We start from the raw sequence: 16338 nt of genomic DNA on the forward strand, positions 1-16338 counted from the left end.
CTGAGCTAAATCCATGGCCCACCAAAGGTGTTTTCTGACAAGTAATAGCTGAGAGAAGTCTCTACAATCAGCCTTTCACAAATAATATTTTAATGATTGTTTGAGACCTAATGCAAATGATCTCAGATAGAAAATGCCTGTTGAAAGAAGGGTCAATGAGAAGGCATACCAGTAGGGATCAATGAGAAGTCATACTATTAAGGGTCAGTGAGAAGGCATACTAGTTTATTGGTTCTATAAACAATAACCATGATGCCTAACTGCTGGTAGTACAACACAGGGAATCCAAAACATATTCTGAACAATGTAACATCTAAGTCTATGGGAGGAAAAGTTAGTTCTCTGGAAGCACTAAGTGAATAATCTCTAATAATTAATTACCAGTAGAAGAGAGGCTCCATAAATAATCATGAGAATGAGGCAAAGCAGTTAGGCATGGTGATGCATCCCTGTGATCCTAGCACACAGGAGGCTGAAGCAAGAGGATCTTTGTGAGTTCAAGGCCAGCCTGAACTATATAGCAAGACCCTGTCTCCAAAAAAACTAAAGAAACAAACAAAAATATTTAAGAACTAAACAAAGTGCAGGGCTATAGAAGAAGTGCATAATATGGGAGAGATGAAATATAATAAAGTTTTCTGCTTACAAATATGTCTACTGAAGATAATAAATGTATTTCTAGATTTAACTTAGGAATAAACATATAACTTGGATATTTCCTTATGCATTAAACATTAACCAATCTGTGTAATTGAGCAGATTTTCTGACTTTTCCAGTTACATTGTGTTCATAAAAATGGATGTCCTTGTTTTTAAGAAACAGTGAATTGTTTGTGGGTTAGTGGGCATAATCTCTGAGACATATCTTTTATAATTTTAATATAAATTATAATATGTATAGAGAGAAAAAGAAATGCAAATGTGGTAATATATCAATGTCTGGTAAATTTGGCAGAGTATATAAAAATTTACTATTTTCACAATTTGTTCTTTGCTTCAAATTTCTCCTAGATAAAAAATAAATTTAAAAAGTTAATTTATAATTATCATCATCCTTTAAACATTGGGTCCTGGGGGTTACTGGTGCACCTTTTTCAGACAGATGAAAAATAAGTCTGTTCAAATACACAAACTCTTCCAGAAAACTGTAAAAAAAAAAGTCCCTGTATTAGTTCAATGAAGTTTATATAGATTTACTAGTGAAAAGTAAAAGCAATCTCTCACTGATAGAAACAATTGCAAAGGTAGAAAAAAAGTTCTGTTTACTTTAAAAATACAAGGTTGGCCTAATATTAAAACAATGATCAGTGCATCTTAATGTATGATTCAATTTATCATTGATTCAATTTACCATCCATTTGTAAATTAAAAATACAGCACACTAGAAATGGAAAACATGCTCCCATGCCTGAAAAAATGCAAGAAGAAGGCATACTACTTCACAGCAAATGCATTACTCTTCAGGGAGTAAACCAAACACAGATTTTGTAAAAGCTATGAATACCTCTATTGGATTGGCCAGTAAGTGCCTCTGTGAGACTTTAGTGATCAGGAAAAAGCAGCATGAAGAGTGGAGAGACCGTTCCCAGAAGTGAAAGAAATTATCGCAAAGGTGATGAGGGCGGCGTGAGCTTGGAATGACGGGGGAAAGGACGGCCCTGTGTTTGAGCCGGTGAGAAGGACCCTAGAGAGACTGAGTGGGGAGGCAGGCTGGATGGCAGGGGCCACTGGAGTCCTCTGCAAGAATTCAGAGCGCAAGTGGGCGCTCATAGAGGATTCGTGACAGGGCAATGATGCGGGATGAGAAATATTGTTTTAAATCTCATGTATCATCTTCAAAAAATCGTGGGGGCCACAGTCAGAGAAAGAAGAGCCACAAGGGCTAGAACTGAGGCTCCGGAGGACAAGGCTTTCAGCACATGGCGAGTATGTAAAGTAATAATGACTTTCCTTATCCAGGGCGGGGCAGAGAGACACTCTGAGGATGATGCTGGGCCCCTGGAGCCCAAAGATCAGCTGATTCATCAGTCATGCAGCAGGGGGATGAAGGGGTGAGGAGGGGAAAAACAGCAAAAAGGATTTTCAGGTAGGTGAGGGTACAGCGACGCCCACAGCAGCAATGGGAAAGCCTGTGGCAGGTACTGGAGGGGAAAACTCAGGTTTCTCGTCAGGGTTTGTAAGGTTTGCAGTGCCCACTGGAGCTACTCCTCTTGCTGACTAGCCAAGGAAGTCAAACTCTGCAGCCTGCATAAAATTTGGAGTTAGCTGGACCCAGATTTAAGTGCAGACTTTTGTCACTTCTCTGTGTGACCCCGGGCACAATCCTGTCTTCTCTGAGCCTCCCACCCCTACCCACAACATTCACCATAGTGATTAGATGAGAAGGGGTATGTTACATTTCTGGCACATGGCAAGTATGTCAAGTTATCATGACTTTGTTCTCCCCTATTCCAATGCTTACAATGATAAACTGAAAGCCAGAAAAGGAATGACAAATATCAGAAGCTACAGCTGCCTATAGGTAAAGGAAAGTTCCCTTGTATTGGCTCCCATTCTAATTGGCATTTTCAAGCTCTCTTTTGTCTACTTATTGCACCCTCAAGCAGGGGGATAGTCGTGGGAGACAGATTTTGCCGTTCTCCAAAGCACGTCAGATGCTAAGGCAGGCTAGCCTTCTTGTGTTTCCTGTGTGTGGAGAGACAAGAAAAGAAAAATCAGGCATTCAAACAGAGAAAATAGGACACAGAAGGGCAAAGCACTGTGCTCCGTGGTAGGTCAAATTCAAGTGCGCTCCATGCCTATCTTCTGAGAATCCAACTCTACTAAGCAGTGTCAAGTGCTCACCGGTCTTTCCTCGTAAGTTAGCAGTGAGATGAATTTCATGCTGTCATCACTGCTCCAGAGCAGAAGCAAAACAGGCTTTGTTTATTTTTATCCTCATATGCAAATAAAGGCCAAGGGAAAGGTAAATACAAAAGAAAGAGGGGAAAAGTAGATGTTCAGGGAAGACACACGAATCCTTTATTTATAATGCGTTTTTAAAGGATTTGAAAAACTCATTTGAAAGCATGGTTGAGATTTGAAGCGGCATTCTGCTTCTGCAGGGTGAGCTCTGTGGACCCTTTCTCTCCTCTCCTTCCCTCCCCTCTCCCTCTCCCTCTCCCTTCTTTCCCTCTGGCTTTGCTACTCTTCCTTCATGTCATCCTCACAGCCTCCTTCATCTCTTCTTCCATCATGGCCCTTCCTTTCTGTTTCCTGCAGGCCTCAACGCAGCATCCCAACAATGACGTTTCAGAGAGCAACATTAGCGTCTCTGTGAAAATCTGTTTCACTGTCTTTATGACAGTTTAGGGAAGAATTTTCTCTTTTAATACTTGGAGTTGGAGGATTTGCATGCCAGGAGAGCGGATTCTTGTAATAAATGGCACACGATGCATTTGTCCCATGGAATGATAAATATGTTAATCTGGGTGAGATTTCAATTTTATATCTCTCTGGCTCTATCATTTGGGTCAAGTCAAATTAAACATCACATAGAAATGGGCCAGAGATGGCCCCAGTTTATCAGCCCCAAATGGTCCCAGTGTTGTTTACTTCTTTGCAGCACGTTGAGCACATTAGCCTAAAGCTTACTGATACCAAACTCAAACTCATGCACATGTAATTTCTTTCAGTGTAGTCCAAGTAAACATATTTTATCCACTTAAAGCCTACTGACTCTCCATGCCCTGCATAGCTTCACTCAACACATGCTAGTAGAGATAAGACAAACCTTGCAGCCAGACCTCCAGCTGCTGCCTACAGGAACGCTCTGACCCAGGGGAGCCTCACTTGCTGCTGACAAACAAGAAGCGTCACTTAGATGAGATGCCATCTTCACTTTGAGAAGATCCCTGGCCTTTTTCACTTCCGCACCGTGCTCTCTGGAGGGTTCCTCCCCAAAGGACTCAGTCGTGAGCCCTCTCTAAATACTAACCTGTGTTAGTGTCTCTCATGTCCTTATCTCTTCCACAATCAAAATAAGTCCTTGAACTTAAGGCAGTCTTGTTTAGAACATGAAGAAATGATATTTGCCCAACAGTGCTGTTTGGAGGAAGCTTGGTATTCCATCTGAAATCTAATTGGGAGCCATTGGATATAACGCTCTTTTCTTTACAGTTGATTCCTATGTGTTGCCATTTGCTCCACAAGGACAAAAGAAGAGGGGCCAAAACCCCTACTTGCGAATTGCCCAAACTCCCCCCGGGGGCAGGAAGAGCACAATTAAAGAGGCGGATCGAGCAGTTTTGTCCAGTAGCCGCTTTCAAAGTAACTGATCAGAATCTATGAAATATCTATGTTACTTAGACCCCTGACTCTGAAAACAATTTGTATTGGTACATGTAGGTGCCACATCATGGTCACATTTCTCGTGCAGAGTTGGTGCATGTGCATACACGTCTTTATTCTTTGTATTTCCCTTCCTAGCCTCCCCCGTCCCCTCCCTCTCTCCCCTTCTCATCGGAACGTTTTCTTCCTGCTTCCCAACGTCTGTCCTCCATTCTGGTCCTTATTTGTGCTCTTGGTTCCTCCCACAAGAGAAACAATGCAATATTTAAACATGTGTCTGAAGAGATTGAATTCAGTGCTGTTGTCCATAGGATGAAAGCACCAAAGATAGCAGAATATCTCTTTTTTGGAAAGAACATCAGAAACATTTTCCAAATTGCAGATCATGGAAGTCATTTTCTTTCTTCTCTCCAGGGGTAGAAGCAGAGGAATGAATACACAGAGAAAGCGGCTGCTAGGATTGTGTCAGCTGAGGCTCAGGGCACAAGGGGAACACACAGGACAAGTGCCACTTCAACACAAGTATGCTCCAGTCACACATCATCTCAGCTGAATCACCCAACTGTTTCTGTCTCAAAATATCAAAGAGGGGCTGGGAGTTTAGCTCAGCGGCACAGTGCCTGCCTGGCAAGTGCAAGGTCATGAGTTCGATTCCCTGTACCAGGAAAAAAAACAAATCAAAATATCGAAGATATTTAGTCACTTTTTTTGTAGTTGAAAAAAATATTCAATAGAGGCAAATGCTCTCTTCCAGAAGGAAGGCTTTTCTAACTTCCTGTTTGTGCACAGCAGTCATGGCTGCACTAACTATCACATAACATCATGTTAAGTGAGTGTTTCTTGGTGTACAGGACCTGGGATCATATTTAGAATCTCACTTAGGGGATCTATGATCTTTAAGAAACTCCAGATTGTGGGTGCCTTTCTGATACCAGCAAAGAATATAGCCTCAAACGGCAAAGTAGTGCTGAGAAAGTCTCACCTAGGTTGACATGAGCCACAGAACAACATTTCTCTTTGACAAGTCTTATATTGGGCTGGACAGGCTGCTGAAACAGCCCCACCATGCGCAGTAATGGGTTGGGAGTGACCTGGGAATAAATGGCCTCATTGTGGATTTAGTGATCCCTGCTGAAATTGTGGCACCCGTTGAGTGCTGCCAGCTAGCTGACTTTCCTGGAGTGGACCTTCTGGAGGGGATGGAGTTGGACAGCACATTTGATGGCACTCACAGTCTGGGGCTCGCTGTGTTCAGAGCCATGTATGCATGCATGAGTGTGGGGAAGCTCTCCGATTAGGCACAAAAGCCTTGCCTTCCGAAGGGAAGTGGGCAAGAGACGGTTACTGAGAAAACCATAGCCAACAAGGATAGCTGTGGCTGGTCATGGGATGGCACCTAGTATTCCTTGTTTTTTTACGTGACCCACTTAAATTCCCTAACCTTCAGAAATTACTTCCCTCACCTTCAGAAATCACTTCCGTAGGTCTTGCTGACTATCTGGTGGTGAGGCTCAAACCTTCATCCTGACAGACTGAGCCTTTGGAGTCATACCATCCACAGGCCGAGGTTGCCGCACAAGCACATCCTAATCACACACAGGCAAGGAGAGCTTCAGCCAGCATTTCAATTCCAGGGATGTGGTTCCACTCATGACCTTCCTTCCCGTGTTGTTGAAAACAGACATCTCTTCCTATTAAGCAGAGTCAAGTAACTCTGAGATCATGTGATTCATCTTTCTAGCAGGACTCCTCAGACCCAAGGAGCACAGAGTTCCCAGGGAACCACCCTAACTTGTAGCTCTATGCAAACACTGCTACATTCCCTAGAAAAAGTTCATTGCCTTCAGGAATCAGGAAATGTAACCCTATAGAGCCCAGGATTATGAGGTTGGGAACGTTGAGTTCTCAGGTGTATTTCTGCAGTGACAGAATTTGAGAACATTCACACCTCCCAGCCCTTGGTTCCCAGACCCAACTTCCCTTCTGATTAGGAAGACAACATGTGCAGAGCCTCCTGCCCCTCTAACTCTCTCCTTTTCTTTTTCATTGGTACCTATGAATTGTTCAGAGAAATTGATTTATTTGGGTACATTCATACATCCACATAACATGCTTTATTTTTGCAGAACCCCAGTCCCCTTTGCCCCCTTTCCTTCACCCTCCCCCTCCTCCTCTCCAATATCTCCACTGCACTTTTCTGTCGTCACTCTCTTTTTTATTTCTTCTGTACTTTTTTCCTTTCTAAGATTCTACATATGAGAGAAAATGTGACATTTGCTTTTCTAAGTCTGGCTTATTTCATTAAGCAGAATGCTCACAATTCCCATTCGTTTTCCTAAAAGGGCCATGACTTTTTCTTAATTATGGTTGAAAAATGTTCTGCTGTGTTTGAAAACCAAATTTCCTTTTTATCCATTCCTGTATGGATGACATCTGGGGTGTTTCCACAGTCCAGCTGTGGAGAGTTGCACTATAATAAACATAACTATGCAGTATCTGAATAGGATGCTGGATTTAATTATTTTGCCAATACATTGAAGGTTGCTCTAGTTGGATAAAATGGTTACTCTACTTATAGGTTTTTGAGGAATCTCCATACCGATTTCCAGAGTGACTCTAACAATTTACATTCTTACCAGTGCTGTAGAAGGGATTCTTTTATCCCACGTTCTCAGTAGTATTTTTTATGTTTTGCACATCCATTTCTGTAATGATTATAGAGACTGAACATTTTTTCATGTAGTAATTGATCATTTGTATTTTTTCTAAGAAATATCCATTCAATTCATTTGCCCTTTTATTGACTGGGCTGTTTGATTTTCTCATGTTGAGATATATTCTGTATATTAATCTTCTGTCAAAGAACTAGCTGGCAAATATTTTATCTTGTTTTGTCAGCTATCCCTTCATTCTCTGGATTAGTTCCTTTGTAGAGCAGAAGCTTTTTCATTTGATTACAGAGCTCTCTGACTTATACCAGAAATGTGTCCTGAATAATGGTACGAGCAACTTCCAGGGAACTGTTGCCACACAGGTACCTCAGCTGTGCAAGGTTCTATCGAGACAACAGCCTTCCCTTTTGGGACCCTATCCAGCTTGGAAGCCATTGGCCACAGCTGAGAAACCATTCTCAACTCAGGCCCCTGCTGCCAATGAAGAAGATATCCAGATTGTGGGCTCACACTTCCTCCCACTGAGAAAATTCCCTCTCTGTTGTGCTTCAGTGACAGCTTTGAGTGTGGCTGTTCATGCAGCCACCATCCTCTTCTGGAGGATCTTCCAGCTCTGTGTTTCCAGAAGCTTTACCTGGTGCCCGCTTCTCTCAGCCTCTTTGTTCCTTCTTTGCTGTTGGCTATGGCATCTCAGGAATTCCCCCTGGGTTCAGCAGGAAGTATTACTTCATCTTGACCTCTGAGAGATTCACCTTGGAAGATGACATACTCCATGCTCTGCTCCGGGGAACTTGCCCAAGAATTAAGTTGTATATCATAAGAAAGTGCTCCAATCTAATGAGTTCATGCTTATCATTGCAAACAAATTCCAAGACTGATAATTCAGGTCCTCCAAGAAGCAGACATCAAGACATCGAGATACCAAGTCATCAAGACAGGGTTAGGTACACAAGGCAGTCTTCTGCCTCCTAGGGATGAAGGTGAGATGCTGCAGGCTTGTGTGGATGGAACCTGCAGCAGTGATTCAGGAGTGCCCTCTATGTGCAGAGACCAGGAGAGAGGTCCTCAGTGCAGCACTGACACATTCTTTTTTTCTTTTACTTTTTGAGATAGGGTCTTCCTATGCAGTTCAGGCTAGTGTTGAGCTCACTTTGTAGCCCAGGCTGGCCTTGAACTCACAACAATCCTTTTGCCTCAGCCTCCCCAGTGCTGGGATTACAGGCGTGCGCCACCATACCCGGCACTGGCACATTCTTAATGGAAAGTCTTAGAAGAAAGATTGAGTGTCCTTGTTATGGTTTGCATCTAGATGTCCCCCAAAGCCTCAGGCAGCCGTGGGGCAGGCTTCTAGAGTTTATGATTGATTCATGGTCCAATGTTGGAATTATGGGTGTGAGTGCTACACCCATCCTTAGGCGGGTAGTTTGCATACAATGTAAGGGAGGAAGAGAAGCTGCTCACCCCTGCTCCTCCCTTTTGCTCTTGTTGTTTTGTTATCATCCACCACCATGAATGGTTGCCCTCTGCCTTGTGCCACTCTGCCTTGGAACCAGCCAAGTATGGACTGAAACCTCCACAAACTGTGAGCTAAATAAACCTTTCCTTCTTTCATTTTGGGCATTGGGTATTCTGTCTCAGCAAAGAGAGAAAAGTAACCAAGACAGGCCTGACTCAGTATACTGCCATACTCAGTAATCAAATGCAAGAGATTAGGAAAACATGAACATGACATAATTCAAGTGTCCAAACCCCTGGATACACTTGGTACTTGGTACCCCTGGAGAGCCATAAGTCAGGGGTCCCCAGAGCCCCTAGTACTTGTCCATGGCCTGTTAGAAACTGTGCATACAGAAGGAGGTGAGCAGTGGGCAAGCAAACATAAGTTTCATCTGTATTTTCAGTTGCCACCATCACTCATACCGAGCTCCACCTCCTGTCAGACAAGCTGCAGTATTAGATTCCCATAGGAACGTGAATCCTACCATAAACTGCATATGTGAGGGCTGTGTGCTTGTTAGAAAAACCTCCTGTAACTATAACAGAAACAAAGAACACAAGGTAATAATCAAAAATAAATGCCCAAGAAACAAAAAGTGTAATGTGTTATTACAACCTGATGTAATGTGCTCAAAACAACCCTTAACTTTGTTTCGACCTTGGAAAAATTGTCTTCCCCACGAAGACTCCTCCCTGATGTCAAAAAAGTTAAGGGCTGGTGGCCTAAATCAGAGTGCATAACAAAGCAGAGGCACCTGGAGGTTTCAGCAACTCTACTCCACATGTCTCATGGAGAGAAAACGGAACAATGTACTCCCAGAGGCTGCCGTGCTTGGGAGATATTAATGCTCTTTCAATTTGTTTTGAACTTGCAACCTGCCTGGATATAATTTAATTTTCCTTTTCTTGTCTAGCCTCTACTACTTCTTAAACACTATTCTCTAGAGGGTATGGGAGAATAGCATCCTGTCAGCCCCGCAGACCATAGTCAGAAGGCTTACTTATAGCTTTGCAAAGGATGGTTGCTACAATGTGTATGTTGAGTGCATCTGTCCATTTGATCATCTTTTACACACTCGTGGGTGTATCCAGGCTTATACACTGACTGCTGGAGATAACGGAGATCACAAAGAAAACTGCTGCTGCACAGCTTCACCAAGATCCCACAGCCCCTCCATACAGTCACCAGCAGGTGATAATCAGACTGATGGTTAAAGGGTCTTGGGATTTTGGAGTTTTCTATTTGCTTGTGAGAAATATCTAATTACTAAGCATTTTGTCTATAAACACATGATCTCAGGGAGAACTAGTAAAAAACAATGCACTGTAGTCCACTTCGCTCTTCAGGGTGTCCTCTAGCTCTAGTTTGTAAATTTTCCCAAGTACTAAGATCCATTTATCAATCTCTTTATCAACTAGTCAGAGTAGTAGAGCTTTTCCCACAGTTTGACTGTCATTAACTGTTTCTCGGGGAAATGTCCAGGAAACAACCCTCAAACAGTTTTCTTGTTGCAGGATTCTTGGGCTCCTTTCTCTGCTGCTTTAATAATTATTGTGCTTCCCAGGATAAAAGGAGACAAGCAGCATAAGGTGAGCATGTTTCCCTGTAACAACATCCTTCCATGGAGCACCATTTAGCACTGGACTCACAGGAAGGCATGGCTAATACCAGCAGAGATCCCATAATCTCTGCTAACTTCTGTATAACATTTGATTGGGTGAAATAGAAAGATGACCTAAGTCTTGCTTATCCAGTCCTCCCTCGAGGACAGAGAAGGGCTGCATATGCCTCCATCATGAGTGTTAGGAGGGGAGGCAACCTCAGCATTCCTCAACAGAAGAGAATGTGGAGCCAGAGGCATCCACTTACCTGTGCACTTCTGTGAACATGTGTTTCTGGTTAGGGATAAGTGCATAAATTAAACTAAAGCATTTAGAAGCAGTTAGAGCTATTGGAAATAGCCAAGCACTTGATTAGAGAACACTTCTCATGTACTCTGTGTGAACAAATTACAGTAAAACTCAAATCAGAAGCTTTTACCTTTCACAGGTAGTTTAAGAGATACTGCTGTATATTCCATTGAACCCCTACTCTAGGAGGCTTTTAAAATTAGATAATACAATGCGTTTCCTTTTCTATATTCGAAGACGCCCTCTTTTAAGAGCTTTCCTCTGTGCTGACCATTTGGAAATGGATATCATGCCACAGATGGTATGTGCTGCCTTCTGCATGCTGTGGGGCTGGAGCTTCACTGCTCTGTACCTAGGAAAATAGGAGCACCCCAGGAGAGTTAAGGATGTGTCAGCAGACCAGTTCTCCTCCTTCCTCCTTGTCTGTTTTAATCTGTCTGTCCTTAAATATGTTTTAGTTTCTCCCATTTCCCAGGAAAGGGCTTTTTCCTATATCCCCAGCGTTTGCTACCCTGTGACTTGGTTTGGCCAACCCCAGTGGCCTCCACTTCAGAAGTCTTGCCAGGGGGCTGGCTGCCTATTGCTGATTTTTGTGTGTTGTTTGTTTTGGTTGAGTTTGACTTTGATCAGAAGGAAATTATGCCAAATCAGCACTAAACTCAGCACAGGGCGTGAGACGGTTCAAGAATTATGAACAAAAGCAATTACTGTGATAGGATAGGCTGAAAAGACACGATTTCCAAAAACTAGCAGACTAGATACTAGTAATGAAAAGCAGGTCAAGGCCATAGAAAATATGTAGAGTGAAAGGATGGAGGCTGTGTCCAGTTGAAAATGCTTCTTCTGGCAGAAGCCTGGACTCTAGGGACATCCACAGGCGAGAATTTGCCCAGGATTCAGGCAACTTCTGCTCTACAGAACTGCCTCTGATCTCAGCTATGTCTGAATCCAATTCCCATGTAAGTGTCTCATAGCTAACACCTGACAATAGAATTTCAGCTTCCTGCTTTTCTCTTTGGGTGCAGTTCAGGTACTGGCACCAGGTTACCTGTCTCCTGCTTCTCATTCTGCTTGTCTCCTGCTATTGCTAGTCTAATGATTTTGTAACTATAAAATGAAGTCTGAGGAATCATTGCCCTTCATATGAGCATAGGTTGCTTAATGTTTTTAGGATGGGGTGTGCCCAGCTATGCATGATGAGTTATAAAGACACTGCAGGTTTTATGTTTTGAAATGGCCTCAGAATCCATTAACCTACACCAAAGGTCTACAAAAAGAAAGACAAGAGAGAGGCAAAATGCCAAAGAAGGAAGATGCAAATTTATAGAATAAATCTGCTCCAGTCAGAATTTCAGTCTCCATCAAGAGACACAACCAGCTTTGACTGTGTGAGAACAATCAAAATACTTTTGGGCAAATAGTTTCCATATGTACCAGGTATGTTTGTATAAGTGTTCAGGACAAGCTCAGAGACTTTGCCCAGGATGCAGACAGCTTCTGATCCACAGAACTATCTCTGCTCTCAGCTGTGTCTGAATCCACTTCCAATGGAAGCATACTCCACAGCTAACCCTGACAAAGAGATTACAGCTTCCTGTTTTTCTCTTTGGGTGCAGTTCAGGTAGTTATTTTCAAATGCAGTTTGCGGTGCAGATCAAAGGAAGTAATTATTTAAAGTGCTTCAGAAATAACAGGTTTTAATTCAATCCTCCACCAAATGCTGGCGGTGGTGACTGATGAGTCCCCACTTGCTGCATCCCAAATGCTTCTGGTTCTAAAACTCTGGCAATTTCACCTCTACTTTAGGGCTGGTTAAATACTGGGAGAACATGAGGATTTCATTAAAAGGAAGGATGAGCTGTCTGCTACCGTAATAACTGCAAATCGAAAAGGAGTTTGGGAGCACTAGCCTTTACCAAACCAAATTCCACAACTACTCCCGTCAGCTTCCACAGAGGCGGGCAAGGGTAGGTAGCACTGCACTGTCTTCAAATCACAGGGATGTGAAATTTTAAACCTTTTTCCCTTCAAGTTTATGCCCTGGCTGAAAAAAAGTCTGGAGCACATCTGTTCCAAGTCAAGTATGTCCACAGAGCAGGCAGGGCTGACACCTCTGCGTCCTGTTCTTAGCACACTGCCTCTCAGGAGAGCCACTTCACTTTTGGCAGGTACTATTTGGAATGGGCTCAGAAGCCGGGCGTATTGGGGCTTATTTCTGTTGAAAATAATCCTCAAAGTGGTGAAGAAATCATTTCTTCCCAACATGTGTGACACAGGAGCTCTCTTTAAATATCAAACCATATCTGTTGATACACTGTTGAGAGTTTCTCTGTGCTTCTCTGGGAAATAGAACTTGGAGGACATGGAGTTGGCCCAACGTGAGAATTGGATCACATTAAGAAAGAACTTCACGATCAAGATGATGAGCTGACTTCACTATCAGGGTAATGAGCTGACTGGTGGGATTCTGAACAGGGAATAGAAGGGCACAGTGTTAGGGGGTGTCAGCGGCCTTAGAAGTGTATGCTCGCACACCCTTTAGTTCATCTAGAAGAAACGGTCTTGCATAGCCACATGAGCATTGGCAAAGACTCTTACATAACTAGGCCTGAGCCAGTTGTCTCATCAACAGAAGACCTATAAATGAAAAACAATCGAGTTTACTGCCAGCTCCCGAGCCTTGGAAATGCAACCGGCCTTGTGCTTCTTTTTGTTATTTTCCATATGTTTGTTCATGTAAATTTAAAGAATCTGGGGTAGGTATATTTTCTACTATTTTACAGAGCCATGTACCTAAGGAATATATTCCCAAGTAAAATGAAGGATTAAAAAATCATTCCAGAAAAAATACAGTTATTTAAAAATAGTATGTTCAGTAAGCTGGTCCTGATACTAAATCACACTTAAAATGATTGTTCATGGTAAGCTATAGCAAGCAAAGCAGAATTATGCTTAAGGCCACTGTACATCTTGATAGCAAAAATGAAAAATAGAAAAGTAATAGCACATCCTTAAATAAATTATGAAATAAGATACTTGAAATGATGAATGCTCTTTGAATTTTCCTTTGTTTACTGGGTCTGAGAGTCAGTTGATTTCATAGATGATCAGACATTACTTTAAATATTGAAGAGCTATTTGAAACACTCAAAAAAAGAAAAAAAGACATTGCTTTTAAAAACATGAAGTAAGGCTGATTATTTTCTGTTCACTACAATAAATTTCATTCAATAAATTTTCAACACAGTAAGAAGAGATGCTTTTTGTTATACTCTGTTAATAGTGGAATATGTGTCTTTTCATTTTCTAGGGATCATCCGTTCTTTCACATGGTGAGTCCATTTTGTTTCCAGAGGGTTTAGAGTGGCTTTTTCATTGCGAAAGAAAATTACTAAAGACAAGGGACTGCTAGCCACTTCTTCACTCTTGGGAAAAGCACTGCAGCTGGTGGTTTCCCTTGTAGTCTTGGAAACTCAGGTTAACACTGACTGTGATTGAGCTGTAAATATAGAGGAGACAGTCCCCACTGAGCCCTCAGAATGGCACAGTAAGTCTATTCCTCTGAACAGCCACTTGCTGCCACTCGTTCTGAATGAGTCCATGTTTAACTACTAAGATTGCTCTTGGTGACATCAGTGCAAAGGGAAGTAGATAGTGAAACTGCTCCATGGTTCCTTTAAGGCTCCTGTGCCTCTTGAAAGAAGGTAATCTCAGAAGTAATACCAAAGTAAGGCATGGTTCACTGTTATTTTGTGATTCCCCATTGTTTCTTACCAGCGACCATGTAGACAATAGGAGGAAATACCAGGTTTGCACGGAATCTTGCAAACCACCAGCCCTCTGGGTGAAACCCAACACAAGTAATCCTCTGAATGTGTTTCTATCTATAAAACAGGAGCACCACTAAGAGGTCTAAGGCTTGGATTAATTGGGGGAGAATCAGTGGAAGAGTCTGACAAAGTCTTAAGATAGGAAGTGCTCAAGAAGTATGTATTGGAGATAATTAGACACAGCAGATACTGCAGCAGTTGCTAATGTATGTTCAGGAGGGAAATAGAAGAAAGACTGTAAGGAGTGGAGGGTGAAAGAAGAGGAAGGAAGGGAAATAAAGAAAAAGAAAAGCAAACAAGTTTAGGAAGAAGGATCCTGTGTACTCTCTCTGGAAGATGTCTCTGACTACCCCCACACACGGGATTCTCCTGTGTCTTGAGTCACCAGCATCTGCCATCAAGTGCAAGAGGCTTGCTGTCAGGATGTGGCTCATCCCCTGGTGCTTAACAGCAGTTCACGGCAAGAGCTTGACACCGGTTTTTTCATGATTGATGGGCATGAGAGGCTTGGTGGAGGAGTGAACACTTTGCTCTCTTCAGACCATTTAGTATTTGATCCCCTGGGAGGCTATGAACCTCTGTGTGCACGTCTCCTGTTTGTGAACCGGGGAGATGGATTAATTTGAAAGTTCGTTGGAAAGATCAGCCAAAACTATTGACTTGCTGTGTATGATTTCTGAGGTATTCATAGGAGAGTGTTTGCTGAACTGTGGTCCCCCAAAAGACGTGCTGGATTTCCTACAGACATTATTAAAATACAAAGTCAGGCTGACTTAATAAGATGAGCTCACCATGGAGTCAGATGGGCCCTCAAACCATTATATCTGATGTCCTCATAAGAAGATCCAGATACAGGAGAAGCTAGGAAGCGGCAAAGAAGGTGCTACCCAAGGAAGCATGATCCTGCTGGGACCTTGGTTTGGGGACTTCAGTTTCCACAACTGAAACAACAATTGTCTGTTGCTTTCAGCCATTCAGTTTGTGGCACTGTAATGGCAGCCCTTGGGATGCTAATACAGCATTTGTATTACTGCTTTGTGTTTGCTCCCTGCCTTCCCTATTACATGTGGAAATCTACTGAATGCTTCTATTCTGGGCATCATGCAAGTAGGAATAAGATGGTAATACTAACCAGCACTAATGGGTACTGCTATGTGCCAGATATTACCTCTTCTGAGAGAGTTATTCCACATGCAGCATCATGAGATTGTTACTCTTTATTCCTGAGTTATGAATGAGTAAATTAACATTCAGAAAGATCTACATCTTGCCCTCAGTCATACAGCTACTGGCCTGAGTCAGAATTTCAGCCCAGGGCCCTAGGAACAATGCACTCAGCCAAGTGTAGTGCACAGTCTCTCGTGATAAAAGGCTCACAAGAAAACCCCAGGAAAATAAAGGACTTACTGATTCAAAATTTTTGAAGACAAAGGTAGAATCAAATACAGTATATTAACAGAACCCAGAGAAAGACATGGGATGATTTGTGCTATGGAAGGCCTTTTGGAGGAGAAAATGAGGAAGAGTGTTGAAGGTACCAAGGAGAAGAAACGTAGTCCAAATTGGATGATCAGGGCATGTGCAAAAGTTCAGTGAGTAGAAGCAGCTGGGTGCTTTCACGAATCACCAGGATTTCATCAGGTTGGAGATGACGGAATCAGGGCTGAGAATGGTCTGAGTTCCATCAATGGTGCTGGCACCCAAGTTGCTAGGGAGCTGCAGAGGCAGAGGGCAGACAGGTTTTGAATTCAGAGATTTGAGCAAAGTCTTCTTTGGGTACTTTTAGTTCATTACAATTTTCAAAGACTTTTGTCCTAGGATCTGGCCACTATTACCCAGGTCTGAGGCATTCATTCATGCACTGACATTGATTTATTCATCTATTCAGTACACTTTTATTGAGTACTCACTCTGTGCCAAGCCTTGCTTTAAATGAAGGAGACAGCAAGGAGCAAGCATGCAAACATACCCATGTTTGGGTGCTTACATACTTGACTGACACAAGTGATTGAACAAGCTAAGGTTGCCACACAAGGATTTTGTAGAGACATGGCCACAATGAGACAACAAAAATTAGCTGCCGGGATGTAGCACGGCCT

This window comes from Chinchilla lanigera, unplaced genomic scaffold (assembly GCF_000276665.1).
Source record: "Chinchilla lanigera isolate Chin_1 unplaced genomic scaffold, ChiLan1.0 scaffold00148, whole genome shotgun sequence".
Classification (NCBI taxonomy): Eukaryota; Metazoa; Chordata; class Mammalia; order Rodentia; family Chinchillidae; genus Chinchilla; species Chinchilla lanigera.